The 14,685-nt window shown below is 44.4% G+C and overlaps 1 protein-coding gene across 3 annotated transcripts in view; it reads right to left on the bottom strand.

The window, feature by feature from the left end:
* FAF2 (Fas associated factor family member 2) overlaps positions 1 to 14,685 on the bottom strand; it is a 102,845-nt gene that overhangs the window by 47,730 nt on the left and 40,430 nt on the right. The gene's annotated exons all lie outside the window — the stretch shown is intronic.

Raw genomic sequence — 14,685 nt, 5'->3', positions numbered from 1 at the left:
TCGCCCTTCCAAATACAGGAGTGTGCCACCAGGTCTGGCTAATTTTTTTTGTATTCTTAGTAGAGATGTGGTTTCACCATGTTGGCCAGGCAGGTCTCAAATTCCTGACCTCAGGTGATCCACCCGCCTTAGCCTCTCAAAGTGCTGGGATTACAGGCATGAGCCACCAGGCCCGGCCCCCATTAATTCCTATTCTAGTATTGATTCTTTCACTTAACAGACTTAATTCCACTAAAACAAACAGAAACAAAAAGTATGCTGGCTATATTCAATCTTTCCTAAGCGTGAGTTTACCGCTCAGATTCAAGCAGAAAAGTTGTTCTGAGAGACATGAAGGTATTTCACTTCAAAAACACTATAGAGAAACAAACTTTATAGGTCCTCCAAAAATAATCTAATAATTTGACCTTCCCTGTTCCCTGCCCATCCCTCACTCCTTCTAGGCTGAGAAAATCTGCCATTATGTTTCAAGATAGCTTGAAATCACACCCCTAGAATTTCACATGCATAAGATGTATATATATTAGCAAAATTTAATGTCAAGTCACAAAATGTTAAAAATTTATCACTGGCCAGGCGCGGTGGCTCATGCCTGTAATCCCAGCACTTTGGGAGGCCGAGACGGGCAGATCACGAGGTCAGGAGATCGAGACCACCCTGGCTAACACAGTGAAACCCCGTCTCTACTAAAAAAAAAAAAAATACAAAAAATTAGCCGGGCGTGGTGGCGGGCGCCTGTAGTCCCAGCTACTCCGGAGACTGAGGAAGGAGGTGTGAACCCAGGAGGCGGAGGTTACAGTGAGCCGAGATTGCGCCACTGCACTCCAGCCTGGGCGACAGAGCCAGACTTTGTCTCAAACAAACAAACAAACAAAAAAATTTTATCACTTTTCAATCTTAAAACTTGACATGAGAGGATGCTCTAGGATTTAGATTCAACTACTTATTAAACATCTATTGCATTTTATTTTTTTGAGACAGAGTCTTGCTCTGTCATTAGGCTGGAGTACAGTGGCGTGATCTCGGCTCACTGCAACCTCCGCCTCCCAGGTTCAAGCAATTCTCCTGCCTCAGTCTCCTGAGTAGCTGGGACTACAGACATGCGCCACCACACCCAGCTAATTTTTTTATTTTTAGTAGAGATGGGGTTTCACCATGTTAGCCAGGATGGTCTCGATCTCTTGACCTCATGATCCACCTGACTCGGCCTCCCAAAGTGCTGAGATTACAGGCGTGAGCCACGGCGCCCAGCCTATTAAACACCTATTAACCAAGCACTATAGTATGTGTTTTCTGATCCACTCTTTTTTCTTGTTTTGTTTGGAGAACAGAATCTCACTCTGTCACCCAGGCTGGAGTGCAATGGTGTGATCTCAGATCACTGCAACCTCTGTCTCTTGGGTTCAAGTGATTCTCCTGCCTCAGCCTCCCAAGTAGCTGGTACTACAAGCGCCTGCCACCACGCCCAGCTAATTTTGTATTTTTAGTAGGGTTGGGGTTTCACCACGTTGGCCAGGCTAGTCTCGAACTCCTGACCTCGGGTGATCCTCCCACCTCTGTCTCATAAAGTGCTGGGATAACAGGTGTGAGCCACTGCACCTAGCCTTTCTGATCCTTTTTTTTTTTTTTTTTGAGACAGAGTCTCGCTCTGTCTCCCAGGCTGGAGTGCAGTAGCCAGATCTCAGCTCACTGCAAGCTCCGCCTCCTGGGTTTACCCCATTCTCCTGCCTCAGCCTTCCCGAGTAGCTGGGACTACAGGCGCCCGCCACCTTGTCCGGCTAGTTTTTTGTATTTTTTTTAGTAGAGACGGGGTTTCACCGTGTTAGCCAGGATGGTCTCGATCTCCTGACCTCGTGATCTGCCCGTCTCGGCCTCCCAAAGTGCTGGGATTATAGGCTTGAGCCACCGCGCCTGGCCTCTGATCCTTTCTTATAACACCCCTGTAAAGTTTAAAAATATTAGTCATTAAATGTAAGACCTAAAACTATAAAAATCCTAGAAGAAAACCTAGTAGTACCATTCTGGACATCAGTCTTGGCAAAGAATTTATGACTAAGTCCCCAAAAACATTAGCAACAAAAACAAATATTGAAAAGTGGGACCTAATTAAACTAAAGAGCTTCTACACAGCAAAAGAAACTATCAACAGAGTAAACAGACAAAATGGAAGAAAATCTTTGCAAACTATGAATCTGACAAAGGCCTAATATCCGAAATATATGAGAAACTTAAACAATTCAATGAGCAAATAATAGTAATAATAATAACCCCATTAAAAAAAAAAAGGGCAAAAGCCAGGCGGAGTGGCTCATACTAGTAATCCCATCACTTGGGGAGGCCAAGGTGGGAGGATTGCTTAAAATCAGAAGTTCAAGACCAGGCTAGGCAACATCTCTAAAAAACATTTAAAAATTAGCCCAGTGTGGTGGTGTACACCTGTAGGCCCAGCTCCTCTGGAAGCTGAAGTGGGAGGACCACTTGAGCAAGACTCTGAGGCCACAGTGAGCTATCATCACACTACTCTACTTTAGCTTGGGAGACAGAGCAAGAACCTGTCTCGAAAAACAAAAACAAAAACAAAACAAAAACAAAACAAAAACAAAAAGCTGGGTGCAGTGGCTCACACCTGTAATCCCAGCACCTTGGGAGGCTGAGCTGGGTGAACCGCTTGAGGTCAGGAGTTCGAGACTAGCCTGAACAACACAGTGAAACCCTGTCTCTACTAAAAATACAAAAATTAGCTGGGTGTGGTGGTGTGCGCCTGTTATCCCAGCTACTCAGGAAGCTGAGGCAAGAGACATTGCTTGAACCTGGGAGGCAGAGGTTGCAGTGAGCCAAGATGGCACCACTGCACTCCAGCCTAAGCGATGGAGTAAAATACTGTCTCAAAAAAAAAAAGGGAGGTGGGTACAAAGTACATGAACAGACACTTCTTTTTTTTTCTTTGAGACAAGGGTGTCACTCTGTCACCCAGGTTGGAGTGCACTGGCACCATCTTGCTTGGCTCATTGCAACCTCCATCTCCCAGGTTCAAGTGATCCTCCCACCTCAGCCTCCCAAGTAGCTGGGACAACAGGCCCACACCACCATGCCTGGTGAATTTTCTGGATTTTTGGTACAGTTTGGGTCTTGTCATGTTGCCCAGGCTGGTCTTTTTTTTTTTTTTTTTTTTTTTTTTTTTTGAGGCAGAGTCCCGCTCTGTCGCCCAGGCTGGAGTGCAGTGGCTGGATCTCGGCTCACTGCAAGCTCCGCCTCCCAGGTTTACGCCATTCTCCTGCCTCAGCCTCCCGAGTAGCTGGGACTACAGGCGCCCGCCACCTCGCTCAGCTAGTTTTTTGTATTTTTTTAGTAGAGACGGGGTTTCACTGTGTTAGCCAGGATGGTCTCGATCTCCTGACCTAGTGATCCGCCCGTCTCGGCCTCCCAAAGTGCTGGGATTACAGGCTTGAGCCACCGTGCCCAGCCGCCCAGGCTGGTCTTAAACTCCTAAGCTCAAGAGATCCACTGCCTAAGCCTCCCAAAGTGCTGGGACTACAGGTGTGAGCCACCACACCCACCTCAGACACTTCTCAAAAGAAGACATATACAGGGCCGGGAGTGGTGGCTCGTGCCTGCAATCCCATAATTTTGGGAGGCCAAGGTGAGTGGGTCACTTGAGGCCAGGAGTTCAAGATCAGCCTGGCCAACAGGTGAAACCCCATCTCTACCAAAAAATACAAAAGTTAGCTGGGCATGGTGGCACGTGCCTGTAGTGCCAGCTACTCGGGAGGCTGAGGTAGGAGAATCTCTTGAACCTGGAAGGCGGAGGCTGCAGTGAGCTGAGATCATGCCACTACACTCCAGTCCCGGCAACGAAGTGAGACCCTAAGGAAAAAAAAAATATACACACACACACACACACACACACACACACACATACATACACACGGCCAAAAATAGTCAACATCACCGATCATTAGAGAAATGTAAATCAAAATCACAATGAGTTACCATTTTGTACCAGTCAGAATGGCTACTACTAAAAAGTCAAAAAATAACTAGGTATTGGCAAGGCCATAGAGAAAAAGGAATGCTTATACAATATTGGTGGGAATGTAAATTAGTTCAGCCACTGCGGAAAGCAGTCTGGGGATTTCTCAAAGAACTCAAAAAACCGAAACTATCATTTGACCCAGCAATCCCATTAATGTGTATACACTCAAAGGAGAATAACTCGTTCTACCAAAAAGACACACACTCATATGTTGATCACAGCATTATTCATGATAGCAAAGACATGCAATCAACCTAGATGCCCATCAACAGTGATCTGAATAAAGAAAATGTGGTACATGGCTGGGCGCAGTGGCTCACGCCTGTAATCCCAACACTTTGGGAGGCCAAGGTGGGCAGATCACAAGGTCAGGAGATCGAGACCATCCTGCCTAACACAGTGAAACCCCACCTCTACTAAAAATACAAAAAATCAGCCAGGCATGGTGGCGGGCGCCTATAGTCCCAGCTACTCGGGAGGCTGAGGCAGGAGAATGGCATGAACCCGGGAGGCGGAGCTTGCAGTGAGCCGAGATGGCGCCACTGCACTCCAGCCTGGGCGACAGAGCGAGACTCCGTCTCAAAAAGAAAAAAAAAAAAAGAAAATGTGGTACATATACACATAGAATACCATGCACTTATAAAAAAGAACAAAATCACATCCTTCACAGCAATATGGATGTAGCTGGAGGCTGTCATCGTAAATTAATGCAGAACCAAAAAACCAAATACCACATTCTTACTTATAAGTGGGAGCTAAACACACTGAGTATACGTAGACACAAAGATGAGAACAACAGACACTGAGGACTACTAGATGGGGTAGAGTGGGAAGGGGGCAAGTGTTGAAAAATTAAACTAAGTGTTGGATACTACGCTTACAATCTGGGTGATGGGATCATTCATACAACAAATCCCAGCAACAAATCATTTACTCATGTATCAAACCTGCACACTCACCCCCTTAGCTAAAATGAAAGTTGAAAGAAAAAACAAAACACCCACACCCACACCCACACAAATATCTATGTCATTTTGCAGATACAGAAACTGAGGCCTACAAGGATAAAGTAACTGTCAGAGATATCAAATTGCTAAGTTCCTAATATGGACCTCTTTCCCCTACACTGCTGCAAAGATGAGAATATGGTTAACTTTCAACGCTCAAAAAACAAAAAAAAAAATAAAAAAGAGGCTGAAGCAGGCAGATCTCTTGAGTCCAGGAGTTTGAGACCAGCCTGGACAACTTAAGGAGACCATGTTAGCTGGGTGTGGTGGCATGGGCCTGTAGTTCGAAAGAGAAAAAAAAAAGAATAGAACAAAAAACTCTTTGGGATTGAGATTTCAGGTGAATTATTCACTGAACAAATATTAATCAAGCATCTATCATGCAGCAAGCACCAAACAATCAGTTTGAACCCCCCAAAACTGTGTGGAGTTAAGACATGTAAATAATTTTATTATTATGACAATTACTACACACCAGTAAACAAATCCTTAAGTCCTTCAAGGAACTTATCAAGGAAGAAATCAAGGTTCTGAGCTGAAAGCTAGTGGAAAGAGAAATTTCAGGACAAGGGAAGAGCAAGTATGGAGGCATGAAAAGGAATAATATGTTAGGGAAATTAAAAAATATCACTGGAATAGAAATAGAAAGGGTAAAAATGTAAGGTTTGACAGTGGAGTCAGACCATGAGGTACACAGAAAAATTTTATGCTGCTCTAATCAATGCCACTCCAATTATTTTTGTTAGAAATACTGTTCTGGGCCGGGCACGGTGGCTCACGCCTGTAATCCCAGCACTTTGGGAGGCCGAGGTGGGTGGATCACAAGGTCAGGAGTTCAAGACCAGCCTGGCCAATGTGGTGAAACTCCATCTCTACTAAAAAAATACAAAAATTAATCGGTCGTGGTGGCACACGCCTGAAGTCTCAGCTACTCGGGAAGCTGAGGCAGAACAAAGTTGGGAGGCAGAGGTTGCAGTGAGCCGAGATCGTGCCACTGCACTCCAGCCTGGGCGAGAGAGTGAGACTCCGTCTCAAAAAAAAAAAACAAAAAAATATTATTCCGAGGTCAGATGTGGTGGCTCATGCCTATAATCCCAGTACTTTGTAAGGCCAAGGCAGGTGGATCACTTAAGGTCAGGAGTTCAATACCAGCCTGGCCAACATGGCGAAACCCCATCTCTACTAAAAATACAAAAATTAGCTGGGCATGGTGGCATGTGCCTGTGGTCCCAACTACCTAAGAGGGGGAGGTGGGAGGATGGCTTGAGCCCAGCAGGCGGAGGCTGCAGTGAGCCAAGACTGCACAATTGCACTCCAGCCTGGGCGACAGATACTCTGTCAAGAAGGGAAGGGAAGGGGAGGGGAGGCAGGGGTGTTCCTCCAGATCAAAATATATCATAAGCCTCTGTAATTAAGTGCAATATTGGCACATATAGGAAAAGACCAATGGAACAGAAATTCCAGCTGAGGCTGGGTGCAGAGGCTCACACCTGTAATTCAAGCACTTTGGGAGGCCAAGGTGGCCGGGTTGCTTGAACTCAGGAGGGTTCCTGTTTCACTGTTGTTTTAATTTGCAATTCCTTAAGGACCTCAAATCCTTAAAGATTTGAGCATTGGGAGTTATAACTAATATAAATGACGAGCTGATGGGTGCTGACGAATTGATGGGTGCAGCACACCAACACGGCACATGTATACATATGTAACAAACCTGCACGTTGTGCACATGTACCCTAGAACTTAAAGTATAATAAAAATTAAATAAAAATAAATTTAAAAATAAATAAATCATAAAATTATTTAAAAAAAAAAGATTTAAGCATCTTCTCATATGCTTACATGCCATCTGTGTATCTTCTTTGGTGAGTTGTCTATTCTGATCTTTTGCCTACCTTTTAATGGAGTTGTTCATTTTAAGTTTTAAAAATATATTTTGGGCTAGGCACTGTGGCTCACGCCTGTAATCCCAGCACTTTGAGAGGCCGAGGTGGGCGGCTCACCTCAGGTTAGAAATTTAAGACGAGCCTGGCCAGCATGGGGAAACCCCAGCTCTACTAAAGATACAAAAATTAGCCGAGCATGGTGGCACACACCTGTAATCCCAGCTACTCGGGAGGCTGAGGCAGGAGAATTGCTTGAACCCAGGAGGTAGAGGTTGCAATGAGCTGAGATCACACCACTGCACTCCAGCCTGGGCAACAAGAGCAAAACTATGTCTCAAATAAACAAATCCAGTCAGTCTTCATGACTACTTACCTATGCTACGCAGTTAAGTATAATATAATCATATTTCTGTAAGACAAAGACAGAAGTTCTCTTACCCAGCGAGAATGGGACCCATAACTAATCAATTAACTGAAGTCAAAGTGAGTAATAAAAATACTCTACACAGTATGTCAACATTTCATTTTAACAAAGAACTCACAGTAACACAACAACCTTTTGAGAAAAGCCTATCCTTTTCTTTAGGGAATGGATCCACTGGCACTCCTTGGATCTTTTTTAGTTTTTTGAGAGGGAGTCTCGCTCGGTCACCCAGGCTGGAGGGTACTGGTGCGACCTCGGCTCACTGCAACCTCTGCCTCCCAGGTTCAAGCGATTCTCCTGCCTCAGCCTCCTGAGTATCTGGAATTACAGGCACCCGCCACGAAGTCCGGCTAATTTCTGTATTTTAGTAGAGATAGGGTTTCACCATGTTGGCTAGGCTGGTCTCAAACTCCTGGCCTCAGGTGATCTGCCCACCTCGGCCTCCCAAAGTACTGGGATTACAGGCGTGCACCACTGTGCCCAGCTGTTTTTTACTTTTTTTTTTTGTTTGAGACAAGGTCTCACTCTGTCACCCAGGCTGGAGTGCAGTGGTGCAATCATGGCCCACTGCAGCCTCCACCTCCTGGGCTAAGGTGATGCTCCCACCTCAGTCTCCCAAGTAGCTGGGATCACAGGCCCACAGGCATGCGCCACTAAGTCCAGCTAATTTTTTTGTTGTAGTTTTAGCAGAGATGAGATTTCACCATGTTGCCCAGGCTGGGATCTTTTTAGCATAACCCATACTGATTTGATTTCTTTAAGTGGAGTGCAACCCTGAACACTTGCCAAGCAGTAAGTGCACAATCTTGCATCTCAATGATTTTTCCCAAAGTCATTTACAGTTAACTTGCCCACACCTAACTGAACAGCATTTTTTTCTTTTTTTAGCAATTTCCCGGACAGAGCCAGTTTAAAGCTTTTCATTTTGGTTTCATATCAATGAAAACTCCTTTTGCACTGGTATTTTATAGGTTTATGTAGTGTTTAATTAAATGCACATGACAAACATAACCAGCACACAGTAGTTTGGGAGCAAACATAACTGCCTCTTGTCAGGAGTACAACTGGACACTTGAGAGTATTACAGAGTAAAGTTTGCAGAAACGCTTGAATATATTACAGAACAGAGTTTAGGGAAAGGAGGATATCTGTTCCAATTAATCAGTCAAGTGAAGGTTAAGGTTAAGAAAGCTTCCACATTAAGCGTTTGTAGATCTGTACATGCAGAAGACAAAAATACACAAACAACAAACCTGGAACTAGAAACAGGGAAATAAAATAAGATTTGATTACTTTTTAAAATACAATTGTATGTTGCTAACTTGCAACAAGCATATATTACTACATTTTTTTTTAGAAAGAATCTGGCTCTGTTGCCCAGGTTAGAGTGCAGTGGCGGGATCTTGGCTCACTGGTACCTCCACCTCCTGAGTTCAAGTGATTCCCATGCCTCAGCCTCCTGAGTAGCTGGGATTACAGGCCCGTGCCACCACACCTAACTTCTTTTGTATTTTTATTTTTATTTATTTTGATATTTTATTTTTATTTATTTGAGATTCGCACTCTGTCGCCCAGGCTGGAGTGCAGTGTCACGATCTCGGCTCACTGCAACCACTGCCTCCAGAGTTCAAGTGATTCTCCTGCCTCAGCCTCCCAAGTAGCTGGGATCACAAGTGCATGCCAATATGTCTGGCTAATTTTTATATTTTTAGTAGAGACGGTCAGGCTGGTCTTGAACTCCTGGCCTCAAGTGATCTGCCTGCCTCGGCCTCCCAAAGTGCTGGGATTACAGGTCCCCAGCCTACTAGATTTTTTAAAGTAAAAAATAAAAAGAATGCTGTGAACTAGATAATAGTATCTCCAACTTTTTTTGTTGTTGTTTTTTGTTTTGAGACGGAGTCTCGCTCTGTCGCCCAGGCTGGAGTGCTGTGGCCCGATCTCAGCTCACTGCAAGCTCCGCCTCCCGGGTTCCCGCCATTCTCCTGCCTCAGCCTCCCGAGTAGCTGGGACTACAGGCGCCCGCCACCTCGCCCGGCTAGTTTTTTGTATTTTTTAGTAGAGGTGGGGTTTCACCGTGTTAGCCAGGATGGTCTCGATCTCCTGACCTCGTGATCCGCCCGTCTCGGCCTCCCAAAGTGCTGGGATTACAGGCTTGAGCCACCGCGCCCGGCCTTTTTTGTTTTTAAGATGGAGTCTTGCGGTTGCCCAGGCTGGAGTGCAATGGCGTGGTCTTGGATCACTGCAACCTCCACCTATCAGGTTCAAGCAATTCTCCTGCCTCAGCCTCCTAAGTAGCTGGGATGACAGGCACCTGCCACCATGCCCAGGTAATTTTTTTGTATTTTTAGTAGAGATGGGGTTTCACCATGTTGTCCAGGCTGGTCTCAAACTCCTGACCTCATGATCCGCCGGACTTGACCTCCCAAAGTGCTGGGATTAAAGGCATGAGCCACTGCGCCCGGCCAGTATCTCCATTTTATAGAAAATGAAAGAGGTTCAAAGAAGCAAGAACCTGTTTAAGATCGCAGAACTCACCAGAAGCTGTTGAAAAGCTAAGTCATATTTGCCTGGATTTTCAAAGCTCTTGTTTTCTCAACAGTGCCAAATTCTCTGGCAAAAAAACCTCAACTGGACCATCGTATGTTCTGTTTTCAATACATGAACAGCACCATGTGTTTTTCCCTTTAGGTAATAATCAGGTGAAGGCAAAAGAAAGATTTTCAAAATGAGTTATAAATTTGATTCTACAGCCCAGCGTTCAGACTTGTCATTTAAAAGGATGAGGGCCATACATTTCTTCCTCCTGTGCAAGCAGAAAAGGGATCATTTCTTCCTCTGCTGGCCTGCGTAACTCCTTTAGTTCCCCCTTCTCTCTGTCCATGTCATCCTTCTCCAGCTGTTCCAACAGCAATCTAGAGGCAGTGAACCAAGGCACTAGGAGAGTCTGCTATATTTGGAAATCTGGGAAAATGAACGCCAATAAAAGTAACCTTTCACATACCTGCATTAGCTCTCCTTAAAGCCTATGTCCTTATTCTTTCCCATTTGAAATGGCTTAAAACAATTATCTGCAATAGTTACTCATATTCAACTGATTCCAAAACAAACAGAGGTGGAGAACTATAGAAGAATCCTAGAAGACATCAAATAGGCTGAGAAACATGATATTAAATAAAATGCCTTGGGGAGTTCTAACCAAATCATGTCACAAAAAAAGTGAAACACAGGAAACCTGAGATTTCCAAAATATTTTACTTTCCCTAATTTCAATATACCAAATGAAAAAACATATTGAGAACCAACTCCTAACGTGTCATCCTGTTCTGTCCTAACCCCTGTGGAGATTCCAAACACATACTCCATACTGTTAGTGAAGCAAACCTGAAACCTAGTGCCACTCCCTCGTTGAAAAATCCTTTGATGGCTCCCCTTGTCTACAGATTAAAGTTTAAACCATTTCAAAGCTGGAAGCCAGCTTTGACAGGCCTCCAAAATCTGGCTTTAATTTACCTTTCTAGTCTTACTGTCCGCTTCCAATACTCTTCAGTTCATCACCACAGACACTTCACTTTCCCATCTCCCTACCTTGTGCAAGCTATTTCTTCAGCTTTGAATATTCTGCCCAACACCTGTTGAAATTCTATTCCTCTTCCAAAGTAGCAAGGTATATTGGTAAGAGCTCAGCCTTAAAGTACAGATGTAGACCCACTAGAATTCCACTACCTAGTAGCTCAATCACCTTGAGCAAATACATCGATAGATTTGTTTCCTTATGCATACCACCTATGGTACTTTAAAAACTGCTGTAAGGATTAAACGTAATAGTTATACTTTAACACTACGCCTAAGGCATAGTAGATACTTAATAAATGTTACCTGCTGGCTGGGTCCTGTGGCTCACGCCTGTAATCCTAGCACTTTGGGAGGCTGAGGGAGGCGGATCACCTGAGGTCAGAAGTTCTAGACCAGCCTGGCCAACATGGTGAAACCCCATCTCTACTAAAAATACAAAAATTAGCTGGCGTGTGGCGCATGCCTGTAATCTCAGCTACCTGGGAGGCTGAGGCTGCAGTGAGCCGAGATCGCACCACTGCACTCCAGCCTGGGCAACAGAGAGAGACTCCGTCTCAAAAAAAAAAAAAAAAAAAATTGTTAACTGCTAAACCATCTTTCTCCCCTCATGAATACTCTTGGTCTTCCCTAAGCTCCACAGCACTCTTTAAATACCACATTATGGCCAGTCGCAGTGGTTCACACCTGCACTTTGAGAGGCTGAGGCAGGAGGACTGCTTGAGCACAGGAGTTCGAGACCAGCCTGGGCAACATAGGGAGACCTCGTTTCTACACACACAGAAAACTTTAGCCAGGCGTGGTAGCACAAGCCTGTAGTCCCAGGTATTCAAGAGGCTGAGGTGGAAGGATCTGCTTGAGCCTTCAGTTCATCACTGCAGTAAGCCATGATCACGCCACTGCTCTCCAGCCTAGGCAACAGAGCTAGCCCCTGTCTAAAAAATTTAAAAAAAAAAAATTTTTTTTTTTTTTAATTAAAAAAGAAAATAGAAGAAAAAATTAGCCAGGGCTGGGAGTAGTGGCTCATGCCTGTAATATCCCAGCACTTTGGGAGGCTGAGGCAGGTGGGTCACCTGAGGTCAGGAGTTCAAGACCAGCCTGGCCAACACAGGGAAACGTCATCTCTACTAAAAATACAAAAATTAGCCAGGCATGGTGGCAGCTGCCTGTAATCCCAGCTACTCAGGAGGCTGAGGCAGGAGAATAGCTTGAACCCAGGAGGCGGAGGCTGCAGTGAGTTGAGATCGTGCCACTGCACCCCAGCCTGGGCAAGAGAGCAAGACTCTGTCTCAAAAACAAACAAAAATTAGCTGGGCACTTCTAGTCCTAGCCACTTAGGAGGCTGAGGTGGGAGAATTCACTTGAGTCCAGGAGTTTGAGGTTGCAATGAACTATGATCACACCACCGCACTTCAGCCTGGGCTGAAGTGTGTGTGTGTGTGTGTGTGTGTGTGTGTATCATATACCCATTATTCATGTGTGTACTTGACTTCATTAAGTTACACACAAGATGGTAGTGGATATAAATTTCTAAATCTCTACCACTTACTACTTGTGCAAGCTATTTGACCTCTCAGAACCTGTTTCTTCATTATTAAAATGAACAAGATTAATCCTTTACACTGTTATATTAAAAGATTTAAAAGAGTTAAGGGGCCAAGTGTGGTGGCTCACACCTGTAATCTCAACACTGTGAGAGGCTGAGGCAGGAGTTCGAGACCAGCCTGGACAACATGGCAAGACCCCCATCTCTACTTTTAAAGTTTTTTTTTTTTTTTTTCTTTTTTGAGACAGAGTCCCGCTCTGTTGCCCAGGCTGGAGTGCAGTGGCACGATCTCGGCTCACTGCAACCTCCGCCTCCCAGGTTTAAGCGATCCTCCTGCCTCAGTCCCCCTAATAGCTGGGATTACAGGCATGTGCCACTATGCCTGGCTAATTTCTGTATTTTCAGTAGAGACGGGGTTTTGTCATGTTGGCCAGGCTGATCTTGAACTCCTGACCTCAGGTGATCCACCCGCCTCGGCCTCCCAAAGTGCTGGGATTACAGGCGTGAGCCACCGCACACAGCCTAAAATATTTTTCTTAAAAAAAGAGTTAATGAACATCAACTGATGCTTGGTATAATGCTTGGCATCTAGTGAGTTTCAACAAATGTTGGTTTAATGGCAATCTGGATAATGAATCTGATCCAGCGATTGCTTATAGAATGGAAAAAAAAAAGATGCATTTCCCTCAATAAATCCAGTTTCATAAGGCAATCTTAATACAGCTCAAACCTGCTACCCACCTCTCTTCTAATAAAAATCTCCACAGTTCTGGCCCGGCGCAGTGGCTCACGCCTGTAATCCCAGCCAAGGCGGGTGGATCATGAGGTCAAGAAATCGAGACCATCCTGGCCAATATAGTGAAACCCCGTCTCTACTAAAAATACAAAAAGTTAGCTGGGTGTGGTGGCACGTGCCTGTAGTCCCAGCTATTCGGGAGGCTGAGGCGGGAGAATGGCTTGAAACCGGAAGGCATGGGTTGAAGTGAGCCGAGATCGCGCCACTGCACTCCAGCCTGGGCAACAAGAGCGAAACCCCATTTCAAAAAAAAAAACTCCACAGAAGATAAGATGGAAGTTCCTATGCACTTTACTTCAGAAATGCTATCATATATTCATATTCATGCTCTCCCAGTATGAGACTAAAGATACCATAACTCACATTGCTTCATTGCACTTAAACAACATGTTAGCTTACCCCTGAAGAGTTCTAGGGGGTAAAATGGTCTGCCAAAGTTAAACAACACTCTGAAATTGGTGGTCTACCTGGAAGTGTAATGGAAGTGTAAGCTGGTTGTCTGCTGTTTACTCATTCTTTAATTATAATTTGCTGGGTCATCAATTCAATTTCTCTACCAAAAATTCCAATCAAATGTCAATTACATCTACGACAGCATTTTTCCATTTATACACTTCCAACCCACTGCTCAATTTAAGAGGGGAAAAAAATAATCACTTCAAAATTTATTATAGTGAAGTCTATTCAAGGAAATTGCAGAAAAGTGAGAACTCGCCAAAAAAATATTTATTATCTCAGCATCTGCATTCCACACTCAACTGTACACTGACATACAAGTTGTACAAGACAGAAGTCAGAAGCCTGGGAAGGGTTCTGGAAGATGGACATAGCTTTAAATCTGACATCATCACTTTCTAGCTGTGTAACCTAAGCATTTTATTTCTTGGTCCTGATACCCTTCATCTGTAAATCAGCGACTGTAACAGTATGAACCTCATAGGGTTGTTGTATTAAATGAGGTTATGTACACTAAGTTTACAAAGCACTTACATCTGAAATAGTAAGTGGGATTCCACCTAGCAGCGCTGAGCACTAAGGTTCTTCATAAATATAGCTGAATAAATGAATATTTACACATTTTATATAAGGAAATAAGTGTATCAATAACGTTAGGTCTATCCTAAGTCAAATTAATAGCAGAAATACTATTTGGGGGCATTTTACAGTCCACAAGGCCCTTCTGACATCCATATGTCCATTTGATCTCCAGAACATCCTCAGGAAGTAGATTTTTTTTTTTTTTTTTTTTTTTTTTTTGAGACGGAGTTTCACTCTTGCTGCTGCCCAGGCTGGAGTGCAGTGGTGCGATCTCGGCTCACTGCAACCTCCGCCTTCCGGGTTCAAGCGAGTCTCCTGCTTCAGCCTCCCGAGTACCTGGGACTACAGGCGTGCACCACCATGCTCGGCTAATCTTTGTATGTTTAGT

This window comes from Macaca fascicularis, chromosome 6 (genome assembly GCF_037993035.2).
Source record: "Macaca fascicularis isolate 582-1 chromosome 6, T2T-MFA8v1.1".
NCBI classification, from domain to species: domain Eukaryota; kingdom Metazoa; phylum Chordata; class Mammalia; order Primates; family Cercopithecidae; genus Macaca; species Macaca fascicularis.
The sequence above is the reverse complement of the archived record's forward strand: the minus strand, read 5'-3'. Positions and strand labels throughout refer to the sequence as shown.